General features: G+C 44.1%; 1 long non-coding RNA gene across 1 annotated transcript in view; it reads left to right on the top strand.

Moving 5' to 3' along the window:
* LOC133366404 (uncharacterized) overlaps positions 1-26,177 on the top strand; it is a 29,299-nt gene extending 3,122 nt beyond the window's left edge. Inside the window, exon 3 of the long non-coding RNA XR_009758397.1 lies at positions 26,023-26,177. This is a non-coding gene — a long non-coding RNA (uncharacterized LOC133366404). The remainder of the gene's footprint in view (positions 1-26,022) is intronic.
* Positions 26,178-27,101: the final 924 nt, after the last annotated feature.

The following is a 27,101-nucleotide window of genomic DNA, read 5'->3' as shown; positions in this document are numbered from 1 at the left end:
TACTTCCAATCACTCACACATTACAACTGGACAAGCACAGGAAGCAGGGATGGAATTTAGTGGATGTGGGCTGCGCAACCTACTTATTTTAAAGCAGGAGCGAGGAACCTTTTTCAGCCCAACGGCTGCACTCCCTTCTAGGCACCCTTCTGGGGGCCACATAAAGTACAAGCGGTGGGCAGGGTCAGAGACAAAAACTTAACCTTTGTGCAGTAGGCCAGTTTCTACACACTCATGCACCCTTCTCTATCCAGGCAAGCCAAAGGCATTGTTAGCGTCTGAGGACATTCTGGCCACGCAAACACACTCAAGGAGAGTGCAAAGTAGGGCCAGCGAGGGACGTAGCCAGAAAAGCAGGGGGTGGAGGGTGGGGTGGCCTGGGGAGAGTCCCAAGGGCCAAACAGACCCAGAGGACCCTGTTTTAAAGGGTGGGCCCTGCCTAGGTGGTGGTTATTGTTTTGTGTTCGTTTGTAACCTCTTGCTTGTGTTGGGTTAACAGAAAAATAAGAACATTTAGAAAATAAACTTTGTTTAAAAAACAAACAAACAGTAGACTCCACAGCACCTGACATTTTTTGTTGTATGTATGTTCATGACCGATGCTCTTGGCGGTCACTGATTCATATGGTCGCCATAAGTCGTAATCGACCTGAAGACACATAGCAACAACAACAAAATGTATGTATGTTGGACTCGCATCCTGGCCTTAGCGTGCATTGCTGAACAGTGGCCCACAAGGAGCCACATCTTGATGTAATGTGCTGGTTGCCTTCTATCACATGTTGAGGGGTTCTTCCACCTTCCTCCCCTTTGTGAGTTAGAAACCCAGTCCCTGGAATGTCTGCTGAGGCTACATAAATCCATAGCAAGGTGCAACACAATGGGCAGAGTGTTAGCCGTCCCAAGAGAACCAGGTGTGTTGTTGATTTGTGCAGGGGTTGGCTCAACCAAACGGGCATGACAGGTGGGTGCCTGGGGTGGCACAATTCAAGGGAAGCCTGACAGGCTGCACTCTCGCTGTTGAGAGTCTGGGCTTTTCTGATGTTTTTGACATCATGAACTTGCTATACAAATTGAAAGTGCACCCCAGAACTGATGCCAGCATAAATTTTGACTGATGATGCCATCGTCCCTCATAGGGTGGCATAAAAACCGTCCTCTGTTAGGTTTGTTCTCCATGGCTAGTATATCGTAGTGACCTAATTGTGAATCGGTTTCAGATCTTGCATCTGCCATAAATGTGCAGAATGGCCTTTGGCAAGCCACTATCCTCCTCACCTCACTACCACTCACTATCCCTTCCATTTGCAATATAACCCATACCTTTCGGGGTAGATAGTAAGGGTGAGCTACATAGTAATACAGTTATCACATGCAGTGTTCAATGAGTGTACAGTCTGTGTACACCAGTGCTGGAGAGCCTGGGGCCCTCCAGATGTTGCTAGACTACACCTCCCATCATTCCTGACCACTTGGAATATTTGCTGGGGCTGATGGGGAGCTAGAGGGCCACAGGATTCCCAGCCCTGGTGTACACAATAGTTTTTCCAGCCGAAACGCGTTGGGCATACCTTTTAAAAAATATTTTTACAATAAATCTTCAGACTTTGATTCACCCACATTTGCCTCTTGACATCCTGTTTTTTCTCCCCCTTTTTCCTGCTATTTTGGATGTCAACCACTTTTGCTCCATCGTACACAATAGTTGACCTGTACAATCAACAAGTGGACACTTTCACCCAAACACTTTAGTGTCTCACACAAAGATATGAAAGCAAGTGCCAGGCAAGACTCTTGGCTACTGAATTACACAGACTGGGTGCCACAACCAAGAAGGCTCTCTCTCCAGTTGCTATCCGCATTGCCCCAGCTGTGGTGCCTCTGAAAGCAGTCCCAATGTGCAGGCATTGTGAAAGCAGGCATTCCTTGAGGTATCTTCTTCCGAAGCTGTGTGGAGCTTTGAAAAGCTGTGAATTGTGCTTGGAAACTGACTGGAAGCTAACTGAGTCAGTGAGATGCATTTCTACCCACCAATCACCATTTGCACGAAATACAACTGCCAGGTTATTAACTGCATTTTCCAAGCAGTTTTTTTAAAGGCAGCCTTCCTTCCCCTCTCCCCCAAATGAAATGTGTTGCCATATTGTCTTAACCTGGAGGTTACCAGAGCATGGAGAACTGTGACCAGGTTGTCTATGCAGATGTAAGAACTAGTGTGCAAACCTCAGTTGATGAAAAGTACTCTGACGCCTTCAGTAACCAAAGCTGCATCTATGAACATCTGCAGACTAGTAACACAGTTCTTAAGGGGGAACACAACCCCATCCAGAACATGCTGGACTGAACCTCTTTGGGCAACTGAACCATCCTCATACACCACTTCCGTCTTGTCAGGATTGAACTTCAGTGTATTTGGCTTTCATCCAGTGTATTCCCAATCTTGAGAACTGAATTAGCATTTCAGCTTTCTCACCTGAATCAGATGGAAAAAAGAAAGTTGGCTGTTGTCATCAGACCGATGATACCCAACTCCAGATGGATTTCATTCAGTCCTCAGTAAAGAGCACCAGGGGCAGCATGAAGCAAGTGTCATGGGACAGAACAATGGTTCCCCAACAATACCTTCTGGAATTGGCCATCCTGATGGGAACAGAAACACCATGGCCTCAGTTCCCTTTCCAGAAGGATGCTATGGTCCAAGTGTATTAAAAGGTGCTGAGTATCATGGGCAGGACATTGAGAGGTCAGGAGATTTAAAAGAGTTACACTTCCCCTGTCCTTCATCAGGGCAGCCAAGACAGTTTTCTGTGCCAAAACCAGATTGAAAATAATCCAGATTAATTGGTCTCATCATTTTATTTTGTACAGTATCTATATCTTGTTCAGTATTTTGTGTAGAACTGTGACCCAATATGGAACATTTAATTCTGGTCCTACTGTCTGTAATGTTCAATTGAACTGAAGTTGTTTTCATTCAAAAATGTCTGGAGCTGCAGCACAACAATCTGGTCAACCATTTTGCCCAAGAAGGCAATCTTACCAACATGATGATTGCTACAGTCCATGGGGTTGAGAGAGGCTTTTCTCAGGAGCAGTTTCACCACTGTCTTTTTAAAGGCCACCCACCCAGCCTCCTTGTAAAGATGCATTGATTGCCTCCTGAATTGTGCTGGTAAGTCCCCTTTTGCTAGATGTTATAAATCAAGACGAGCAAGGGTTGAACAACCATGTCGGAAGCTGGTGTCCATCCAAGTAGCATGTCTGTGTCTTCTGTCTGCGATGACCGAAATTCATCCCATAAAACAAAACGATACTTCTCTGCATTGGCACCTTGATTTGAACTGCACAACCCGCGGCATCCAAACCAAAACACATGATTTAATCCTTTAAAGCACTTAACAAGCATGTCATAGCAAGTGTTTCCTCATATCTGTCAGTGGACTAAGTTGTAACAGACCCAAAACTAGCAGAAAAGCTCCGCTGAACAGCATCCCATGGATGCAATGGTGGGGGGTAAGTGTTATTTGCTACTGTCACCATCACAACGCAGGGCCAGTAATGAGCCCCTACCTGTGTTCAGTCCAATACACTTTTTTCTGCCGCTTGCATTCCAGCCTCCTCTATACCTGCTTCATTGCCACCAACTCCCTGGAAAATCAGGGGGCAAAGCAGGTTCTGCCCAGTGGAAAAGGGTGTACTTGTAATTATGAGTAATTGTGTCTGATGCCTGAGTTATTTCAGTATCCCACAGAGTGACTAGGACATTGGTGAACTCCCATTCTCTCCCAACCCTACCTGGAGATGCTAGGGATTGAACCTGGGACCTTTTACATGCAAGGCAGGTGCTCCACAACTAGGCCATCATCTCTTAGCTGGTCAAGAGTGTGATCAGCTACATGCTTTGGACTGAGCACATGTTGAGGCAATCTCATGGTTGCCAGGGTGGTGGTGAATTCCTGAGCTGCTCCTGACCAGGCAGCCTTGGCATGAATATTCATACCCTGCAGATCAACAAGCCTGGGGGATCTCAGTGAGACCTGGATTGTTGCAAGGATTAGAAAGTGTACAGCATTATATAAATGCTTAATTAGTACTATTTTTACTTTTCATATGGTCAGTAGTTGCTTCCCCAGTCGCACTCTGAGAGCTGAAGACAATTTGAAAGAGAACGCTATTGTACTGGTCACCCCATGCATGTCACCTCTGATAAATACAAATCTTTATTACTCAGCCAAAGGCCATCCACATAATATGTGCAATAAAAAGTAGAACACCACTCCAAATGAAATTAAAACCAACAAATAACACAATCCATTTGCAACACCAAAAGCTTTTATATTAATGGCATAATAAATAAATAAACTCTTAACACTCATTACAAAAAAAGGGGAGGTCACTTCTGATAAACAGTTTTGGCAGGTTTTTCATCATTTTGAAAGCCTGCACCCCTCCAGTGCTCAGAAGCTTTGCTGGCTGCCCATACGCTACTAAGCCAGGCTCTTGTTTTAACTAAAAAGGCCCTTAACAATTTGGGTCCAAAATACCTCAGGGACCACTGGATCCCTTCTACCTCTGCCCAATCACTGAAATCTTCAGGCAAATCACTGTTAGTGGTCCCCCATGGCTCAGATCCATGGCTCGTAACCGACAGGAGCTACTCATTCATTATTATGGGCCCAATTCTATGGAATTTCCTTCCAGTTGAGGTCAGACAAGCCCCGCTAAACATATACAGAAAGCAGGACTGGACCAAAATGAAGGAGGTGTAAAAATTGGAGGGAGAAATACCAATAATTTAAGATATGCAGATACCATACTACTAGCAGAAACCAGTAATGATTTGAAACGAATGCTGATGAAAGTTAAAAGAGGAAAGCACAAAAGCAGGACTACAGCTGAACATCAAAAAGACTAAAGTAATGACAACAGAAGATATATGTAACTTTGAAGTTGACAACGCGGACATTGAACTTGTCAAGGATTATCAATACCTTGGCACAGTCATTAACCAAAATGGAGACAATAGTCAAGAAATCAGAAGGCGGCTAGGACTGGAGAGGGCAGCTAAGAGAGAACTAGAAAAAGTCCTCAAATGCAAAGATGTATCACTGAACACTAAAGTCAGGATCATTCAGACCATGGTATTCCCGATCTCTATGTATGGATGTGAAAGTTGGACAGTGAAAAAAGTGGATAAGAGAAAAATCAGCTCATTTGAAATGTGGTGTTAGAGGAGAGCTTTGCACATATCATGGACTGCGAAAAAGACAAATAATTGGGTGTTTGGACAATTTAAACCAGAATTGTCACTAGAAGCTAAAATGATGAAACTGAGGTTATCATACTTAGGACACAGAGAAGACATGATTCACTAGAAAAGACAATAATGCTGGGAAAAACAGAAGGGAGTAGAAAAAGAGGAAGGCCAAAGAAGAGATGGATTGATTCCATAAAGGAAGCCACAGATCTGAACTTACAAGATCTGAACAGGGTGATTCATGACAGATGCTACTGGAGGTCACTGATTCATAGGGTCACCATAAGTCGTAATCGAGTTGAGGGCACATAACAACAACAACTGAAGCATTTTTTATTGTTAACTGATTTATGGTTTTTAAATTTTTAACTTGTTTTTATTTTCAGGGTATTGAGGTTTGAGATTATTGTAATTCAGTGGTATATTAAATTGTCAAAATCAAAAAATAAACACCTGTTTAACCAAAGGTACCAATGGGACAAAGAAATAAGTCTGCAGCCCATGGGAAGTGATGGTTCTCTCAAACCTCTTCAGTTCTCTGAGAGTAGAAACACACTCACTGTTCTGCCCATTTCCAGAGTATCTCCACCTCTCTCTCCTGAAAACAGGCACACAATGCTAGTCAAACCCCGCCCCTTTTTACTGTAAAAGCTGGTAGGAGCAGCTTGAGTGTTTGTTTTTTAGTTCAGCTTCAAAGAGATTTCACAACTGATCAGCAGATCAACCCATTCCCTCTCCACGTGTGGCTAATGGAAACACTTTGATCTGGTGACTAGTGTGTTTACAGCCTTAAACTTTTGCCTTCTCCAGCTTTAGTGATTAACAGGTGTTGGCGAAGGACCTTTCAGTAGCCACCAGATGGCACCCTAACCAAAGTACAAGAGTGGAAAGTTAGGATTTTCTACCCCAATTCACCCCATGGTCGTCTCGTTTTTAGCAGTCCTTTGCATATAAATATGAGTGAATGAATATGAGAGAGGTCACACACGTTGTAGTTTTCAAGTCCCTATAGAAGCAACCTTGTATGTAAGTCTATGTCTATACTACTAATTAAAAACAGTTCAAAATCTGCTTTTAGCTATGATGGCTTTCCCTAAGAACTTCAGAAGTTGTTAGTTTTGTGGTATATCTGAAGATCCTCTGCAAATCTGATTCCAGACCAGGCTACAGTTCTTAGGCTCTTTTTCTCAGGAAAGCCTGAACAACTAAAATCAATTTAGCTTTGTTCTGTTTTGTAGCGTAGAGACATGACTTGAGCATACTTAGAAAGTAAGTGTGATAATGTGATGTCAGATTAAGAGTGGCAACACCAAGATTCAAACCTCCACTTGGCCATGAAGGTAAATGGGTGTTTGCCACCCTGAGTTCCTTGTGGGAAGGGTGAGCTAAAAGCATATTAATGTGTAACATATCCTGCTAGCTGAACAAAAGGCATAGGGAGTGACGTATGAAATGTAAAGCCCTGTAAATTTAAACAGGATCAGTTCTACATCTTTTCCTGATAGTTCCCAACAGCACACAGCTGTAATATTGAAGCACATCTCAGCTGGGAAGTTTTTTTACCCTCTTCAGTAGCAGAATTCATATATCTCATACTGCGCATTTAGACAGGGCCGGCGCCAGGAATGACTGGGCCCTTGGGCACCAGCCTGCCCCGGGCCTGCGTAGCTGTAGGTCAAAACCCCTCTGATACAGGTGAAGCAGGGCTAATAAGCCTGCCTGCGTGTCCCACCTATGTCTCATGTCATGTGAATGATATGTACACATAACACACATGCCCGCCATCCCCCAAGATGGTGGCGGGGGCTTAGGGAAGCCCTGGCAGCCATATTGGGTGATGGCAGGCATGTGTGCACAGTGTACATGGCATTCACACTGATGGGAGAAGTAGATGGGGTGGGTGGGCTTATTCAAACCTGTGCTTGTCTGTATTGGGGGGGGTGCCTGGGAGCTCCCTCTCTATGATCTGTGGCAGGGTCGGGTTGCAGGACCTGACGCTATCATAGATCATGGAACGGGAGTGCCACCCTAAGGAGGAGCCTTTCAGGGGCCCCTCTGGGCTGCAGGGTCCTTCAACCAGGGCCCAAACTGGCCATCCTCTGGCATCCCCCCTGCATTTAGGTGTTAGACTTTTTACTTCCAGATGTCTGTAACTTGGATGGAGCAAATGCCCCTGGGCCAGGGTAGAGCCCTTTTCCATTCCTACTAATTAATCAGAGACAGTTGATGGTACAATAGTACTGGGGTTAGGGGTAGAAGCTATGAACCAGAAGCTGATAAATCTCAGCTCTTCCATGAGATTGCCCTGGGGAGCGGCCTTCAGCAAGCCACCGCTCTGCCTCATCTCCCCATCTGTAGTATCCTGGGCCCAGAGTAACTGACAAACTGCCTGCTCCTGTATAAAACTGCTTGCTGACTTAGTTCAGAGGTAGGGCACCTGTTCAAAAGCTGGCTCAAAAACCCTCCAAATATTGCTGGACTACCGCTCCCATCATCCCAGACCATCGTTTATGTCAGGTGGAGCTGATGGGAGTTCTAGGCCAATAACATGTGGAGGCTAACAATATCCCAGCATGTCTTAGATCATCGGTGGTAGGCCTGCTCGTTACCTCCAACATCTGAAGTTACGGGTGGTCAGAGAAAGAACTTTTCCTATAAGTGGTGCCAAGTCTTTGGATTGCCCTCCACAGAGATACCTGTTTAGTACCTATGATGCTGTCATTTAGGGACATAGGAAGCTGTCATACACCAAGTCAGACCATTGGTCCATGTAGCTCAGTTCTGTTTACATTGCTGAGTCTTTCCCAGCCCTGCATGGAGATTCTGGGAATGAACCGAACACATTTTGCATGCAGAGTAAATGCTGTACTACTGAGCTGTGATCACTGTTTGTTTTTCACACTATTATTTGATTCTGCTTATTCCCACCCTTGCAACTTTTAATAATCGTTGTTAAAATTCTTCTGTGTGTACAGATATATTTTTAAATGCTAAAAAAATGCGGATGACTGGCTTATCTTACAGGATGGTTTGCAAGAGCTATCAAGATAACATGAGAAACATTTTGAGTGCCTAAGAGAAAAGTGCAGCATAAATAACTACTGTGCAGTTAAATACAGGCCTTCTTCAGAGGTGGCCAGATGGTTGGTTTTGCTCTTGATGAAAGCTGCAGCTTTCCTTATAGACACAAGAGGGCAGCACATGCCAATAAACCTTCTCAGCACTTCAGCAGGGAAAACTGTTCTGGCATCTCTTTTGGGTCATCATGGCCTGTTAACCCCATCTGAGCTCTGTTTTGGTTTCATTTCCTTTTACCACTTGCTGAAGGGAGACCTTTGCAGCCAAAGAAGTCAGCTATACTGAGACAGAGGAGTTCATGGAGCCTCGCAGTGCAGTAAAAGGTGCCCATTTCTTTCTGGTGAAGGCAATCTTGTAATAAAACTCAAAGCTGCTTCTCCTACTGATTCCTGCCACACAGCCGAAAAACAAAACAATGCCTTTCTCTTTCCTCAGTTTTACATCAAGCAAACCTAAAGTCAGCCATTAAGCAACTCTCATTCTGTTCCTCAAAATATGAAGAGTAATATGATGTATGCAGATTAGCTCATTATTTATAGAGTACAATCAGTGTATATATGACATTTTACAGAGGTTCTTAAACATGTGCCCATACACATATGGATGTCAATCCCTGCCTCCGAGGAGATTACAGTCTAAAATTGTCAGTGTGGAAGAGCATAGTCTGAGGGCATATGGTGCATCCACCTTGCTAAAGCTAACCAGGTCTGGGTCTGGCCAATGCCTGGATGGGACCACTTGGGAAATCCCATGTACACTATCTTGAGTTCCATGATGAAAGAAAGACAGACTAGAAATGTACAACATTAAAATAAATGAGAAGGGTGGAAGAGATGCAGGTAGCGAGGGATGAATGCAAGGAAACACAGGTAACGCATGCATATTTGAGTGTTGATGGTTACCAGTTGGGGATAAAGATAAAGCATTAAGACAAAGCCTTCATTGAAAACATGAGGGTTTGAGGAAGGAGAGAAAGAGATGGGGCACCACTGACGTGTTCAGGGAGACCACCGAGTATAAGGGGCAAAAGTGAGAACTGGAAGAATCAGGTTAGAAATCATCAGGCCTTCCAGCACCTGAGGGTGACAGAGTTGGAAGAGTGAAGGTCAGCCAGGGATAAAATGAGAAAGAAGGGCAGCTCGGTGTTTTCTTTTTTGTAATGAAATTGTGAGGTCTGCTTTATTGACGTACTGATTTGCCTTCAGTTCAGCTTCCAGCTCAGCTGTCCCTGACCTATAGTCTGGCCTATAGATCCAGACAATAGGCTGCGTACACACCATTCATTTAAAGCACATCCCCACCCTACTCCCACGAATCCTGGGAATTGTATTTTACCCCTCACAGAACTATACTTCCCAGCACCCTTAACAAATTACAATTCCCAGGATTCTTGAGGAATGGGGATGGAATGGGCTTTAAATGTATGGGGTATACGCAGCCTACATTTCCACATCCATAAAATGGGACCGGTGTTTCGTTTCCTAGGATGGTGATGAAGGAAAGGTGGGTGATGAGCCATTTTGGATACCAAAAAGAGCTATAGAAATTGATTGCTAATTACTTTGCATTCGTTTTATGTACTTTGTAAAAAAAAGTATACCCCACTCCATGTTGAAGGTTCAAAGTGGGTAGCAGCCAAGTATAAATAACTTTTTTAAAAAAATTCCCACACTTAATACCCCATACTAAAAATGAATAAATCACAGTTTAAAGGCATTTTTAATAACTATAAATATATTGCATGCTCCTTGATTACCCTTTTACATCCAGGGCAACTCACCATATCATCACACCCTAGTTACAGTACCTGCTTGCGCTTGTCCCCCATTAACTTGATGTAATTAATTCTTTTGCATTGCTGATCAAATCCTAGTGGATGTCAAAATTGCTTGTCTTGCAGCTTCCCGTGGAAGTTCTTAGCTGAATAACTTTTGTCTTGTGAATACCATGCAAGCTAGCAGGGAGTCGGAACAGAGCTATGCAGGAATATATGTAAAGCAGATTTGGGCCATTGACAAAACAACCCTAATCATATTTTGCTGAATAAATAATGTGCAAAGATTACCTAGTAAGATATGAAAAAACTAACAGCTATGCAGTGTGAAACTCTGAGTAGTTGTTGTTTACCTAGGCCAGCCTTTCCCAACCTTTGGGTCCCCAGATGTTGCTAGACTACAACTCCCATCAGCCCCAGCCAGCATGGCTAATAATGAGGAATTATAAGAGCTGTAGCCCATCTGGACACCCAAAGATTGGGAAAGGCTGGCCTAGGCTATGACTCTTGTCATCCCTGTAGTACAGTTGTTGGGCTACAGCTCCCACTGTTCTTGACCATTGGCCATGCTAACTGGGGCTGATGGGGGCTGGAGTCCAATCACATTTGAGGGCCACAGGTTCCGATGGCCCAGGTGTAGTTACTATGAGCCATAGGTGCACCCCCACAGTCTTAAACTGATCGAAGAGCCATTCCCTCTTTTCAGGGATCCCTGGGATGTATATAGAATCTGTGAGTTGGCCAAGGAGTTTCAGTTTGAAAATTCTCGGCATTCTCCCAGATTCCTTAGGGCAGAGAGAGTAATGACAGTTAAATTGCTATGAAAAGTTCGTAGCAAAAGATAAAGGCCAGGGGTGCTGGTGTGGTGGCCACATTGTGAATACTGTGTAGATTTGGTTCCCTCTGTGTGAAAGGATGTAATGGAGCTGAAAAAGAGGGTGAAATCAGCAATCAAAATTATCAAGGAGTTGGAGCAACTTCAGTATGAGGAAAAGCACAGTGGGCATATGGGCCTTTTGCTTAAGAATGTTAATGATAGCAATGTTATATATGCCTAGTCAAAAGTAAGCTCCATTGAGTTCAACTAATCTGCTCCCAGTTTAGTATGTGTAGGATTACAGCCTAATATGACAGGAAAGTGCACCCTAAACACTGGCCTGGTAGCCATAGGTACACCGTGGCCAAATGCAAAAGAGGACAGGGCTCCTGAACCTTTAATAGTTGTATACAAGAGGGACACTCAGCAGGTATAGCTTAATGACAAGAGGACAGGGCTCCTGAGCCTTTAACTTCAGCAAGTGTGACTTGTGCAGGATATGCTTGTCGAAATTGCTTTGTCTACACAACAATTAAAAGTGAAGGAGCCCTGTCCTCTTCATCGGGCCACCTTCCATTGGCAGCAAGGCTCAGTGCCCAGTACATAAACCAAGCAGACTGCAAGAGGAGGGAAGCTCCTCACTCTGTGCCTAGCACAGAAATGCAGTCTATATTACTTGAGGAGGGATGAAGCCAATTGCAGGCTAGTAACAACTTTTCAGGCTAGTACCTTTTGTGGCCTTACCTACAAGGCTGTGAAAGAGGTTTATAATATTTGGAATGGTGAGTGGAAAGCAAAGGTTTGTCATCCTCTCCTATGATAATACCACCATCACCACTTGGGGTCTCCACCATTCATAGTACCAAGATGGCCAGAATAAAGTGCTTCTTTACTCAGTGCATACTGGAACACATGAAACCTTCTGCTGTAAGATGTGGTGATGGCAACTGGCTTTTATTATTATAATTATTATAATTGTTAACAACAACTCCAACCCCACCAACCCCAACCACCCGTTTTTGTTGGCCACAAAATGGTTGGGAAGATGGACATAGCTCAATATGAGGAGTGCTGCTTGAGAGCGCTTGAGGGCCACAAGCTTCAGAAGGGACTGTACCAAGTGACACAATAAAAAACCTAGCAACCACAGCAGCACCCCTCTATTCCAATTGGTTCTTTCTTCAGCTACTGCCCCCTCCTCTCTCTCTCTTTTTTCTAGTCTAGTGCCAGTGCTTGAAGGTGAGAAAGGATAGAAGGCCACATAATGAAATCCACAAGCCTCAGCCCTGATCCCCACCAAATGTAGCCAAATCCTGTTTATATCGGTTTGGCTTGCTGTAAAAGAAGATTAGACAAATTCATGGAGGATAAGGCCATTAGTGGCTACTATCCACCATGACTATGTTCTCCCTCCACTGTTAGAGGCAGTATGCCTCTGTATATCAATTGCTGGGAATTGCAAGTGGGGAAAGTGCTATTGTGTTCAGGTCCTGCTTGCAATTTCCCATAGGCATCTGGTTGGCCGTTGTGAGAAAAGGATGCTGAATGGGCCTTTCAGCTGATCCAACAGGGCTCTTACCCAGTAGCCTTCTATAAACTGTAGCTAAGGGGACTGACACAAAAGGCCAGGGGCCAATGTAGTTTCAGCATTGTCAGGTGCTGTTAGGCAAAACCACCAATGAAGAAGCTACAGTTTACAGCAACTCTAACCCCCAGTCTTTCTCTTGGGTCTTGCCACCTTGACTTTTGCAGGGAGAAGCCAGACTATCCTCCCATGGCTCTCTTTTTTTGGAGGGTAAGTTGGGCGGGGTGAACTCCCAAGCCTGTGCCCTCCTTCCCCTCCCCTTTCCTCAGTTTCACCATTCCACCTTCCCTGCCAAGAGGGCTTGATTAAAAAGCCACTGCTGCTGGAATAGCTGCACAGCTGGTGATCCTGTCAGCACCCCTGAGCAGAAAGTCGCTGAAGATTAAAATCTCCAATTAGTGGGAATGTGAAGCCGGCAAGAAATGTGGCAGATTCCAAAGCTGGGAACACCTTTATGGGGCGTCTTCTAACCAGAGATTGGGAATAAGTCCACTTTCCGGCCTAACACCAAAACTTTTGTGTTCCATATTGCTTTATGCTGCCCCCCTTTCAACATCTTTTTTGCGGTGTATATTTGTATTATTGCTACATCTTCTCATCAAGTTGGTCTCACAAATATGGCTTAATTTTCAGTCTGAAAACCTATTTTCAGTGCCAGCGCCTTAACATTTGAAATGCACAATTATTAACACAAGCCATACATGTGGTTAAAACTTGGGCATTTCACATTTTGCCTTTGTGCGGGTTGTTTTTCTAGTTCTCATCAGATTCTAGTCAATGGTGCAATCCTGTGCATATTTACTCAGAAGTAAAAAACCACAGTGTTCAATTGGGCTTACTCCTAGGAAAGTGGACATAGGGTTGCAGCCTAAGTTGCTAATCCTCATGAGTGCGTGGAGTAAACTCATTGTATTTAAAAGGTGTTGGCTTTGGAACACAGAGGCTGCCATGTTACCAAACACCTGCTCCCCATACTAGCACAGAATTTAAAACCGTGGATTCTGCATGCTATCATACAATCAGCATGGAATACGAGCCCATTAATTCTTTGGATGTCTGGCTACATCCTGGATCGTTACTATAGCTGTTATGGGTCATTGTAGATTATTGGGTGTTGATATAGAATTAAAATGTTGAAATGGAATATTATGCAACTTAACATTTCCCCCTTTACTTCAGCTTGATTAAAGGACAAAAGCTATCTTGGCTTTGTGCCATTGACAATGACACAAATAAAGAATATCCAGAGCTTGCCAGAATTGTATACATTCTGCAACTGTACCACCACAGAAGAGAAAATATGGTATTGGTCAAATAACTCAGCAGCCAGAGATCCTGTACTATACCTCTTCCCACCACCACCACCTCGGCTATTTGCAGATTGGGGGTGACTTAATCTGGGGAATCAGCATGGGGGAAAGGGTTAAATCCCTCTCGCTCAGCACCATAGTCCTGATCCAAATCTGGGAGTCCCACAGCTGCTTTTAACCAAAGAAACATGTATTTTGAGATCAGATCATGGATCCCCCATGTTAGGTTTATTTTGATCCTGAGACTTTGGACTTCATGGGATTGAGGCAAAGCATTGCATGTACCAGCTGTGGAATAGGAAGGCTGTTAAAAATGGATGCTGAGAGACAAGGAAAGGGGGCTTGGGCAGTGGGGGTTCTTCAGACCCAAGTAGTGAGGGAGAAACCAAACCTGACATCTTGCTTTGAAATGACTACACAAATCTTTGCTTTCAGGCCTCTCCAGTAACCTTATTCAAATAGATCTGTTGTTGACTGAGCAACTGTTTCTTTGCTAGAGAATCTTTTTCCCTAGATTCAGGTTTAGTTACTTGGGAGAAGGAGTGCATAAAAATGGGGCAGGCCGCAGCTGACGAAATATAATAATGCCAAGCACTGGCTATGGAAATCAGTCTGCCACGTCTCTTGTGCATACACACACACACTCTCACAGTGCTACCCGAACAGACTGGCATGGCCTATGTTGGCACGGGTTCAGAGAACCCTCCTGTAGCCTCTCTCTGCGTCTCATTCAAATCAAAGAGCAGATGAGCCAATCGTAGCGGGATAAGGAGGGAGCTCGTGTGGCACATCCTCACCTGCCATTTAATTGGATGTATTTTTAATTAATAGCACCTCGGGGACCTACACGAGACACCGACGGTCTTTGAATAGGGACTGGGGAGGAATTGGGGAACGTGCAAGGATTGGACCGCAGGGTGCGCTTAGTGGGCAAACACTGCCATCAATCAAGGGCCACTTTGGGCTGTTTGGATGGAGCACAGCATGAAGGGAAATGGAGAGCGTGTGTGTAATGTGTGTGTAGGACAGGCAAGGAATCAAAGGGAATAATGCGTCCTCCCTTCTTCTAAGGACAAGCCCTAGCCAACTGGGAGAGATGTCTGGGGGCAAGGCAGCAGTCTCAAGATGTTATGTTAGCAGCTTCTCTTTACTTTTGGCTCTAAAGTGATGAGACTTTTGTTTGTCAGTAGTTAAGCTCCATTTAAGACTTCTGGGGAGCTCCATCTTCTCATCTAGACATTTTCATTCCTGAGGTATGGGTGGGTGGCAGACAGCAGGATGTGCATGCTCAGTGGTGGGAAAGAGGCCCCTTGAAGAGAGGTGCCTTGTTTATATGAGAATTGCAGAATTAAGTCAGGGTGAAGATGAGCAAGGCAAGATTTTCAGCAAGGCTGAAAAACCTGCCATTGGATGTATTGAAAATTAAATTGCAACAAGGCATTGTATGCTTATCTATCTATCTATCTATCTATCTATCTATCTATCTATCTATCTATCTATCTATCTATCTATCTATCTATCTATCTATCTATCTATCTATCTATCTATCATATAAACACACCTGATAAGAAAGAGAAATTGTCACCCTTTAGGTATGTGCACCTAATGTTTCTTTGATTGCTTGAAACAGTTGTCACACAGGTTGCTTCCACATTACCTGTTTATTGAGCGTTCCTCCTGATGTGATGGTGGAGAGAACAGACAAACTCACTATTTTGGGATTGGATTCAATCACATACCAGCAAATTCAGGTTGTGCAATTATAGCTTATTGGGAGGTCTTACACCACAAACCTGCTTCCCCTAAATATTGGACTTTTTGAGATAAGGAAAATGCACATCATCTAACCTCCTGCAAACAAATAAGAATGAATGCTAATTAAAGAGGTAGCATCATAGAGGCTGTGAGCACACTAGTCACCTACAGCAAAACGTTTCCATTGGCCACATCTGGAGGGGCAACAGGTTAATCTGCCGATCAGTTGAGAAATCTCTTTGAAGCAATTTTTCTTAAATGCACTCAAGCTGATCCCACCAGGTTTTACAGTAAAAAGGGCTAGAGTCATGGACCCCCATTTTCAGAAATGAGAGGGGGAGGCGCACTGGAACCAGCAGAACAGAAAGTGTGTCTCTACCCCTAATCTCCCCGCAAACAAATGAGGATGAATGCTCAATGAACAGGTTGTCTGGAAGTGTGCAGTGTTGCATAAACCACATTTGTTCTACATTTTCCAATGCATGCCACTATCCTTATCACAAAAAGTTTGATTTTTTTGTAGAAGTGGGTTTTTTGGGCAAGACCTCCAGAACAGCTTTAATTGCACAGCTTGAATTTGCTGGTATATGACTGAATCCCACCTGAAAATAGTGACAGCACCCTCAGAATCCATGGAAGGGCCAAAACTATAGATGTTCCTGAGGAATAATCACGTTGCCTGAAATAGAGGAGGAGGAGGCAGAATGCTGCACATCCTCCCTCTAAATGGCATTTCTGCTTCATAAGTTCAAGATTGAAATGCTGGCATAGAAAACAGTTCAGGGATGAAGCCGTACAATCCAGGACTTGCTGAGCTGAGAGTTATTATCAAATAGGCTTGAAAGTGGTTTGCATTACTTGTGCAGACATACCTTAAAACCTGGCCAACGTAAGGCATACTCAAGGCATACTCAAGGCATACATAAGGCGCAAATAGGAAGAACTCTGAATGTTGTCTCAGGCTCAGCTTCCTGACAATTTCAACTTTCATTTAAAAAAAAAATGTTTCTAGCCATTACATTATGGCTGTGACAGTATGCCAGACAGGTGTCTGATGAAGATATTCAGCACCTGTGGGTACCAAATTCAGGTTTGGTTGGTACAAAATTTGAATTGCCTGAATACAAATCTTAATTTAAAAAAGAAAAGGGCAAAATACTCATTGTTCTGTTCATACTTGTTGAAAATAGATATACTTCTGTTAGTAGGGTTGCCTGCACTTCCTTCCTCCCCCCCCCCCATTTTCCCCCTTGCTTTTTACTTTAGCTGCTGTTTGATAGGAGGAGATTCAGCAGGCAAAGCATTTCCGATCTATCTGTATGGCAGGAAAAGTTTTGTCTATGGAACATTTGCTACTCATGCAGCTTGTAAAAGGCACAGAAGCTTTCACCACCCCAACCACCACCACCCCGTGTAAGAGAGAGAGAGAGAGAGAGAGACCACATACAAACCTCCTCAGTCCATCCTATTCTCTTCTGCTTGTAGCTGTTCCTGCCTAGCTTGTCAACCCTTAAAATGAAGGGGGGGGGGAGAAGCACACAAATACAAAACTCTGGTACTTGGAGAGGATCTGGGGGTGTGGAGTCCAGAATGGATCTGATGGGGAGTGGACCTGAGGGAGGAGGCACCCAGCTATTTCTGGCAGGTCTGAGGCAGAGCCAGGACACAAAAACCATCTAGTCACCTGTCTTGGTGTACAGCTAAAAATAAAACAGCTAAGTTTGAGGCCTGGTGGTGGTGGTAGAAGAATGGAATAGCCAGCGGTGTACCCTGCTTTTGTGGCAGCTGGACTACAAGAAAAAATAAAGGAGGTCTAATTAATACACACACACACACACACACACAGATTTCCCCCCTATTCTGTCCCCTCTTTATTTGAAATGTTGTCTTCTGGCTTTTCCGACTGCCACTGCCTCCTAAGAAGGGTGCCAAAGGAAGCCTGGGCTAGACAAGAAACCTCTGGAAATGAATGCACAGCTGGTGCTGCTCTCCTCCTGCTCAGCTGTACCAGCCCCCCTTTGCCTTCTGGCGAGTCCCCAGTTGGCGGTGGGGGGAGGGGGAGGGGGAAGGGAGGGTTCCTGCTGGTAAAGAAGATGGTCTCTGCGGTGAAGCGTGAGGGCAGCTGCCCCTGCAGAAGGAAAGATGGGGAAAGAGCTGGGAGGGAGGAAAGGAGGGAGAGTCAGGTGCTTGTGATTTTTTAATGTAGGCCACTCATTAATATTTAGTGTCATTGGAGGATGGTGGAGAAAGTGTGAATATGTGGCGGGGAGGTTTTGCCTCACTTGTCTGCCTGGCCTTCTCTGCATTGGAATTTGTTTGCCCAGGCAGAGATTGAGACCCGCCAGATGCTAGGCCGGAGAAGCCTCAGAAGTATTCTTTGGCCCCGAGACTTTCCTACTGAGTGGAGAAAAAGTTGCCACACCTATTACTGAAAGTTATTTCACCCCTACAGTGGATGACTGAGCTCCTTACAGTCCCTTTTTTGAGGAGTAACACATTATCACCTTGTTGACAACTGACGGGGGCGGAAAGGCCAAGCCTGTTTCTGTGCTTTGAAACATCCACTCTATCTGCAGGCACACAGGGGTTTAGTCATCCAAGGTCTTGGGGGGGTGTCTTAGACCCTTATGTTTTTGGGGAGCAGGGTCCCATCATGGTCCCTATGTCTCTAGCATCCTTTTCTGCTGTTTGGAGCAAAGCAGAGTAAAAGGAGGCAAGTCAGCCACTGAGAAGATTCTTCTCAGTAGCTAACACATTCCCCTTTCATGTTGATGGGCTCCTAGGGATTTCTGTTTTTGTAGGCGAAGATGCAGGCAGGAACAACTGAAGAATGGGGAGACAATAACGGAGAGCAAGCAAACAAGGGAAAGTGGAAAAGGAGATAGGTGAGGGGATAACTTGGGCTGAATGGAGATTGGCATTGATCATTGCAATGCATCACTAAAGGAAAGTACACCAAAGTAAAAGATTGAAAGCTCATTCTGTTGTATAATCTTAGAAGGGGGCATGACTGTGCAGGGGCATGGTGATGAGGGGGCATGAGATGACTATCATAAAGGGACCCTGTACTTTTGAATCTGCGACTAGTCTATTGGGGATGAGCAAGTACAGATTCTCATAGCACAATAGAGAAATGTTATCACTTGCTCCATGTCTGCAGATGAAGCTGCTCCTAAAGGCAGAGTAGAGGCTGGTGAAAAAAGTTGGCAACCTTACATACAAGCGTGTCAGGAGTGGGTTCTTTGTAGTGTCACACTGCCGAGAATGCGAGGGAAATTTTATCATGTGCCTGTTCTGTTTGATAATGGGGATAAAAAATTCCCTTGTATTGGCAAGAGCTATGGATGACCATTTTCCCACATGTATATAACATGCTGTACTAATTTACCATTTGGTAAAGGGTTGTCTATCTTAACCCCGTACATTAGCTAAGACTTAGCAGAGCCAGGACTCCCCATCAATTTTCACTGTCCTGGAAGTTGTGAAATAATAACAAAAGAATGGGTCTCTGAGCATTAGCAAAGTATATTGTCTTCATGACTAAAACCTGCTTCACGTGCTCAGAAAATCTAGGAATATGGTATGCAGGGTGTGTGCGTGCGCGCAAGGCTTACTGCAAGTAAAGTGCAAAGTGGTACATATGACATATGCATGTATATCTACACCAATCCTCTCAACCCTTTTCTGAGATGGAAGGGCCATGGGGATCATGAATGCACCCTGTTCACACTTTACATGCCGGGGGGGGGGGGCTGGCTCCCACCATGCATACAATATTCCTGGTTCTGAGAAGTATGTCAACCAGATGTAAGTAACCCACAGTCTGTTCTAGGCTTTGCACATGCCATGCATTGTGTAAGCAGCCCTACACATTTGTGGGATTAGGAATGAGGGCTTTAAGAATGGAAGGTTCAACTTCCAGTTACTCCAGGGCCTCTATTTTTAGAAGATGTGTACTTTTTTTGAACTACAACTCCCATCAGCCCAGTCCAGTGGCCATGCTGGCTGGGGCTGATGGGAGTTGTAGTTCAAAAAAAGTAACTTTTCCAAGCTCTGTGCAAAACACAGAAGCAATATGGGCCCTAATCAGAGAGTTTGAAGTCTACATTAAGTGAGTATAATTGGGGGATGGTGGGGAGGGACTGATAAATGAGTGGAGAAGAAGGGGAGAGGTAGGCAGCAGGACAAGGGTGAATAAGGTGAGAGAAGCACGGGAAGGCCAGTTCATTTGTGCAAGCCATGGCCAGCTACTTGCTCCATTAGCACTTTTGTGTTGTGACTCTCCTCCTGATTTGTGGCAAACTGCCCTGGGCTGCATAGGCCAGACTGAGGTTCTCAAACTGGTCTGCAAGCTCCATTCAGGAGGTCTGTGGAAAGGTTGCAGAACAGTAGAGAATATCTGTATTTGGCATTGCATTTAATTCATTTTTTCTGATGATCGAGATTAAGGCTGTTTTGACCAGAGCCAGATTAGCAAAAGACTTCTGAGGTAGGGCCCATGGTTTTCATAATATGGCACTAATGCAATCTACTCATGTTTTCCTTAAAAATTCACAAGCTAACGGTAACTTTGCTGAATCTTAAAGCTGAGAAACATTACACCCAACTTCACAGAGCTTTGCTCCCCCAAACAGGCCCATCCATCACATTAGAGTGTCGGCAGTTAGAAAGTTGGTGGCATGGTCTTGATTGTGGTGGTAAACTATTAATGGTCCTCCTGATTTTAATGCTATGATCAATTGCAAGGGGGGGATCTGTGATCCTAAGTACTGCTGGAGGAAAATTTAGTCTTAACCAGAGGGGAAAAGTCTTAACATTTATTAGACCTTTCACGATTCTCAGGATCATATGAAGCCACAAGACAAATCAGTCATGATTGAATGTGTTTTTAAAACATTTGTGACAGAAAGCAACTCCAAGATTTAAACAGTCAGATCTTTGCACAGCTATATTGGATTCTAAAATACTTGTGGTGTGTGGGCTGCATGAACCGGGGGGGGGGAGGAGGCAGGGCGGGCCTGCAACCGCTGGCAGATGTGTTTGGTGTCCAAAAAATGATCCCTTAGAACTTAGTGTTCTGTCGGTTCCAGTGTGTTTCCACCTGAAAACTGGCACACAATGCTAGTCAAACCCTGGCCTTTTTACTGTAAAATCTGGTCAGATCAGCTTGAGTGCTTTTTTAAAAAAAATTCAGCTTCAAACAGATTTCACAACTGATCAGCAGATCAACCCATTGCCTTTCCAGTTGTGGCCAATGCAAATATTTTGCTGTAGGTGACTAGTGTGCTCACAGTATAAGTCTTGAAGATGGGTTTGAAGAAACTGAAGTAGACAAAGGGCAGGAGGTTGCACAAGGGGGACATAACACAAGAGTTGGATAGGGAAGGCAAAGCGGGGCTAATGATTTTGTGTAGGGCTGAGGAATGTGAGAAATAGAGTGTGGGGAAGAGACAGGGTCTATGGAGGAGAGGTGGAGAAATATATATAATGGAAAACCTGGAATAAACCCAGGCTATCTGGGTCAAACAGTGACAGCTGGCAAGGAGGATGCCACAGGGAAGGACCTGCAGGGGGGGGGGGAAATGGAAGTCTTCTATTTACAAGATACTCACAGTCCTATAGTGATTCCCACTGAAAACCTATTTGTTCATCTCATATTCATCTAACAGAGGCTCGAGACTATTTCTCACAAATGTAGCCATTTGCCCACACTTGCTGTCCCCACCCCACCTTTTCTCTATTTTGTCTGGCATAAAAATGAAATGGACTGCCTTCAAGACTTACGGCGACCTCATGAATAGGGTTTTCATGGTAAGCGGTATTCAGAGGTGGTTTCCCATCCCCTTCCTCTGAGGCTGGCCCAAGGTCACCCAGTGAGCTTCATGGCTGTTTGGGGATTCGAACCCTGGTCTCTACTAGCAATTTTGACAACATCATTATTATTATTTATGTACTTTAAACTTTTATTATTGGTTATTTTTAATAGCATCAACATACATGGCATTTTACAGAGTTTCACAAGCAAAAATGAAAGGATTTTAGACCGTGACGTTGGCTTCTCTCAAGGAGCCCCCATCACAGTCTTAACATTTGAGAGTGGGGAACACAAGAGATGAAACGGGAGAAAAAGGTGGAGGGGAGAATGAATGTGGTCAAATGCAGTTACATCTACTAAGGCTAGGTTCCAGTTAGTGAGGGTGGGGATTAAGAGATTAAACTAGACAGGCCTCATAGAAAAGATGAGGAGGGATGTGAGGGAAGATAGAGAGATGGCACCGCAGCCAGGGGATATATGATTGCACTCTTGAAGTACTTGAAAGGTTGTCACACAGAGGAGGGCCAGGGCTCAAATTACCAGATTTCAGATGAACACCAGGAAAAACTTCCTTACTGTTAGAGCAGTACAACAACAGAAACAATGACCTAGGGAGGTGGTGGGCTCTCCAACACTGGAGGCATTCAAGAGGCAGCTGGACAGCCACCTGTTGAGTATGCTTTAAACTGGATTCCTGCATCAAGCAGGGCCTTGGATTCCATGGCCTTATAGGACTCCAACTCTACTATTCCATGATTCTGTGAAACACGTACACACTAGGAACATAGGAAGCTACATAACTGAGTCAGACCATTTGTCCCCGTAGCTCAATATTGTTTACACTGGCTGGCAGCAGATCCCCAGGGTTTCAGACAGTTCTCTCCAAGCTCTGCCTGGAGATGCTGGGAATCGAATCTGGGACTTTCTCCATGCAAAGCACTACCACTGAGCTACAGCCAATATCCAAATATAATGCAATATGTAAACAACAGGTTAGAAGAAATTCTAGTGATTTTAGCTGATTAATTGGTAGGATTGGTCATTAAAAATAATTTGATGAGAAGGTGTCCCCAATTAATAGACAGATTTTGAAATAATTATTCATTGTTTCTTAAATACAAAAATGTTGAGTACCAGGTGTCACCTTTGAAAAGCCACCAAACTTTCTTCCCAATGTTGGTGTGAATGCTTCTTCTAAGATAGTGTCTCCTGCAATATATGCATGCATATTTGAAAAAACAAATAATACCTTTTCTTCAGGATTATTGTTTTATTCAAATGCAAATTTGATTGATTGATTAAGCAATATGCCCAGTGAATTAATTTAATAACTGACTATAATTCATAGTGCTAATTGTATACATATGATTAGAGTTCATATGAGATCATATACAGTGTGGTCCTACACGTCTGCTCATAAATTATAGTTATTGAATTAAATGGGGTTTACTCCCACGTAAATGGGTCTAGGATTGCAGCCTAAAATTTATTTAATCTGGGAGGGTAGAAGCTCTTCAAAGTGGGGTAGCCAATGTGGTGCCCTCCAGAAGTTTCTGGCCTACAACACCCATCGTCCTTGTCCATTGGCCATGCTGCCTGGGGTTGCTAAGAGCTGGAGTCCCAACAACTTCTAGGTTGGCTTAAAAAGTCTTGCTGAAGAGAAGGTTATATGTTTTATTTAGAACTTTTTAACCCCTTTTTCTTTCAGAAATATAAATGGCTTATGGTAAACAGTGCACAAAAATGCAGACAAAATGTTTCTACTGTAAATGTGTAACACCAAGCGACTTTTCACAGTATTCTCTTGTGACACTACTTTGTGTACATTTTTCTTCCTTTCAGTGATTATGTTGGATTTTCACAATTCAAGACGACCAAGTTGGACAAAAGTTGCTGCTCAGCACGTTACAAACTTAAGCAGGGACAGAAATCCTGAGTTAACCACCTCTTCGGCCTTTATGCTTTTACTGCCTGTGGACCTGGCTTAGTCTATCCCCACATCCACAAAGAGTAATTATATTCTTAAATAAGTGCAGCGTCAGGCTCAGAAGGGTTTCTATAGGCAACTGATTCCAGAGAGTTTGAGCCGTCCCTGAGAAGGCCCTGCCCCAGCAATCTAACCTTTTTCATGGGAATGGACTGTGAATAGGGTTCACCCTTGCTGCAGATAATAAAGTATGATCCCTTGTGGCACTTGTGGTGCCCTCTCCAGCTATGGAGGTAGGGTTTGGGTGGGTGTGTCTCATTTGCAGCTTATTAGACCAAGCAGCTGCCCTTTTAATTGGATCTAGCCATCCTTTACATTTCCTTTGATGCCTTAGAGCAGGGATGGTGAATGTGTGGCCCTTCAGATGTTACTGGACTACAACCCACACCATTTGCCATGCTTGCTAGTAGGAACTGGACTCCAACAGTCTCTGTAGACTCACAGGTTTTCCCATCCCTGCTTAAGAGTGAACAGGTAAGGGGTATTGCAGGAAATCAGAAGGTTACTAGATTCAACCTCTTGGTGCTGTTCAGAATGCTGGGCCAGGGGAAAATAATCAAGGCAGGACACACTTTAGCAGTGGACCCTGCCACAGCATTGGGGCCCTGGCAGATGTCCAAGCATGCCAGGTGCTCACGCTAACCCTGTACGTGGAAGATCTGCTTCAATTGTTGGATGTAATGTGTGGGGCATAGTTTACAAATTCCTGGTTATTGATTCTCTCTATCTCTGAAACGGTAGGAACTGCCTAGATGTTGGGTCAGTTCAGCCTGGCCTTGTGATCCACATCTGTGTGCTAGTGTGTGTTTGTGCCTGCCAATTTATTAGCGTTATTCCAACATTGTGATGCAGCAGGAGTAAGGGAAGCAGATGCTCCTTGGTTGTAGTCTTTATTGTTACCTAGAGACAAGCTACTGGCGTTTTCCCAGCCTCCCCCCCCCGCCCGACACACACTTCCCTAACTCAGTTCCCTCTGCATTCTGCAAAAATAAATTTATGGTGTGCCTACACCATGTCTTTTAACTCCTTCCCTCTCAGAAGGCAGAAAGGCAACCAACCAGAGTGTAATTTGTGCCAGGGCTCCCTAGCAATCAACTTTATAGAATCCATTCTTACTGTCAAGGCTCGGAAGTGGTAATACCGGCACAGGTGCTTCTGAGTATGCACAAAGTGTCTTTATTCTCTTATGGAATTGGTGTAGCATTATGGAATGACCTGAGAATTCACAAGCTCCTGGCTCAGCCGTAGACAAGCCATGATTTCTCAGCCACAGTTGTCTGGTCTGCAAAATGGGGTAATTATTTGGGGGAAGAGAGGAGAACAGTTCAGTGGTACAACCCATTCTTTGTATACAGAAAGTTCCAGGTTCAGTTCTCAGTGTCTTCAGTTAATAGGATTCAAAGTAGCTGGGCTAAGAGAGACCTCCAGAAACTTTGAAGAGCCATGCCAGAGTAGAATAGTACAGAACTAAACAAATGAATGGTCTGACTCAGTATAAGGCAGCTTCTGATGTTCACTGTGCATCCATAGCAACTTCTCACAAGTCTGGAGTTTAGGGGGGAAAGGCTCTCCACGTAAACGTAAGCCAGCACCGCTTGTGTTTATAAATGAAGATTGTAGTTAATGGAACATGCTAGTTGTCATCATTTTGATGTTTCCATGGTACTGAAATAAGTGCTTTGATCATAGGTTGCCCCTTATCCTCCAGTCCTGATTACAAAATGCCACCTATCTTGAGAGCTTAATTAGAGAAAGGTGTGGTATAAATAGAACGCCATTGTGCTTTGACATTTCAAAGAAGCCATCATCTAAGGACAGTCCTCAAAGCATTGTAGTGATGCAGTAGCCTCATCTATACGTCTGTGTGGCTTTCCCCTGTGGAGACCAGGCTCCAAAGGACAGTAGCTCTCAAGGGACCTGGAAGTCACACCCATTTGGACAGAAAAGAGGGAGGAGACTGAGAAGCTTTCCTGGTTTAACCAAAAGAATGACTAACAGCACAATCCTATATATGCCTATTCAGAAACAAGTCCCATTGAGTGGGAGTCACTTCCAGATAAGCGGATACAGGATTGCAGGCTAAAATTGTTTGGCATCTAGGCAACCAGTTTGGGAATGTACAAGAGGTGCTGTCCTGTCAGTATCATGTGGTTTCTAACCTGGCTAACTCTGTGCACAAATCGAGACAGTATTGAAGAATCCTCTGGAACTTTTGATTCAAGGTGGTGGTGAATACATCAGAAGCAGCATGCAAGGCTACACTTGTTTATGGATTTAGCATTACCATGCAAAAGAGAGGTAGGAAACCTGTTGCCCTTCAGATGTTGTTGAACTCCAGCTTCCACAAGCCCCAGACAGCATGGACAATGGCAGGGGAAGGGAGTTGTAGTCCAGCAGCATCTGGAGTGTCATAGGTTTCCCACACCTAAAACAGTGTTGTAGAGAATCCTTTGATTTCTCAGGGGCTGATGGTGTGGACACTCACTTTGCACAGGGATGTTCCTGCCCTGGATAAACTGTTAACAATCCTTACACCGACTCTGGATTTTGCTGTGCTCAAAGCTGGTTTGGTCCTGAGGGGTTTGAACTGATGTTGCAGACCCACATAGTATCTGCTTAACCTATTTTTTCCCCTAATACTCAGGTTGTTACAAACATGCTAGGAGTCACCTGGAATCTCTCTTTGAAAGAAATTGACTGTAAAGACTTCCCAAAGCTTTCACCATCCATAGACAGGTGAGGGGAGAGCAGAACAACAGAATGCACTGGTTGTTTCTTCTTAGATTTTATTATTCTTGTTTCCAGATTTTTAATGCTTATTGCATTTGTATGTTTATTTTGTACGTCGCCCAGAGTGGCTGGATAGCCAGCCAGATGGGCGACTAAGAAATTCAATAAATAAATAAATAAATTTTGGCACTTTCTGTCAAACAGAATTGGTGTCCTTTTATTGTAAATGCAGCAGAGACGCAGGTCTTCTTATGCCTTTTATTTTGGCCAAGTATCCCTTCCATTTACTCCAATTGCACAAATGGCATATGTATGCACACACCATTCACACTAGGAATGAGAAATCTATGGCCTTCCCAGATATTTTTGGACTGCAACTCCCATCAGCTCCAGCCAGTATGACCAATGGTAAGAGATTATGAGAGTGGAGTCCAATAACATCTGGAGGGCCACATGTTCCCCACCCTTTACTTACACAATCCATGTGGCGTGGCACAGACAGACAAGGTGTCTCATCCTGGATGTTCCCTGCCTAGTCCAAACACAGCTGAAATGACTTTTCAAGAATGGTTTAAAGTATTTGAAATAACTTAAGCATAGCATGCTACAATCCAGCATGGAATTTCTGATGGAAAGAAGTGCCTAGGATTCTTATTTTTTTGCCTGGAGACCATGCACCCTAATCCTTGCTGTGTTGGGGGCAGACTGAGATTACTCAAGGGGAAGTAATTTGTCCATTCCTTCTCCCCAGCACACAAGTATAGATATGGAATTTTGTCTGGGTTCAAAATGCATTTGATGGTTTCAGCAACTGACTGTGAAAGAACACCCACTTTCCACTGACACTCTCCCTATTGTACCATTTCCAACAGCCATGCAGAGATCACATCATATCTTAACATTTGGTTCAACTCCTACTATGGCATTGGTACCAATTTAACATTACAGTTGCAGGCTGACACATCAAGAGTATCATATTGTCTAATAAATGTC

This window comes from Rhineura floridana, chromosome 11 (assembly GCF_030035675.1).
Source record: "Rhineura floridana isolate rRhiFlo1 chromosome 11, rRhiFlo1.hap2, whole genome shotgun sequence".
Classification (NCBI taxonomy): domain Eukaryota; kingdom Metazoa; phylum Chordata; class Lepidosauria; order Squamata; family Rhineuridae; genus Rhineura; species Rhineura floridana.
Note: the sequence above shows the minus strand (reverse complement) of the source record. Positions and strands in the feature narration are given on the sequence as shown.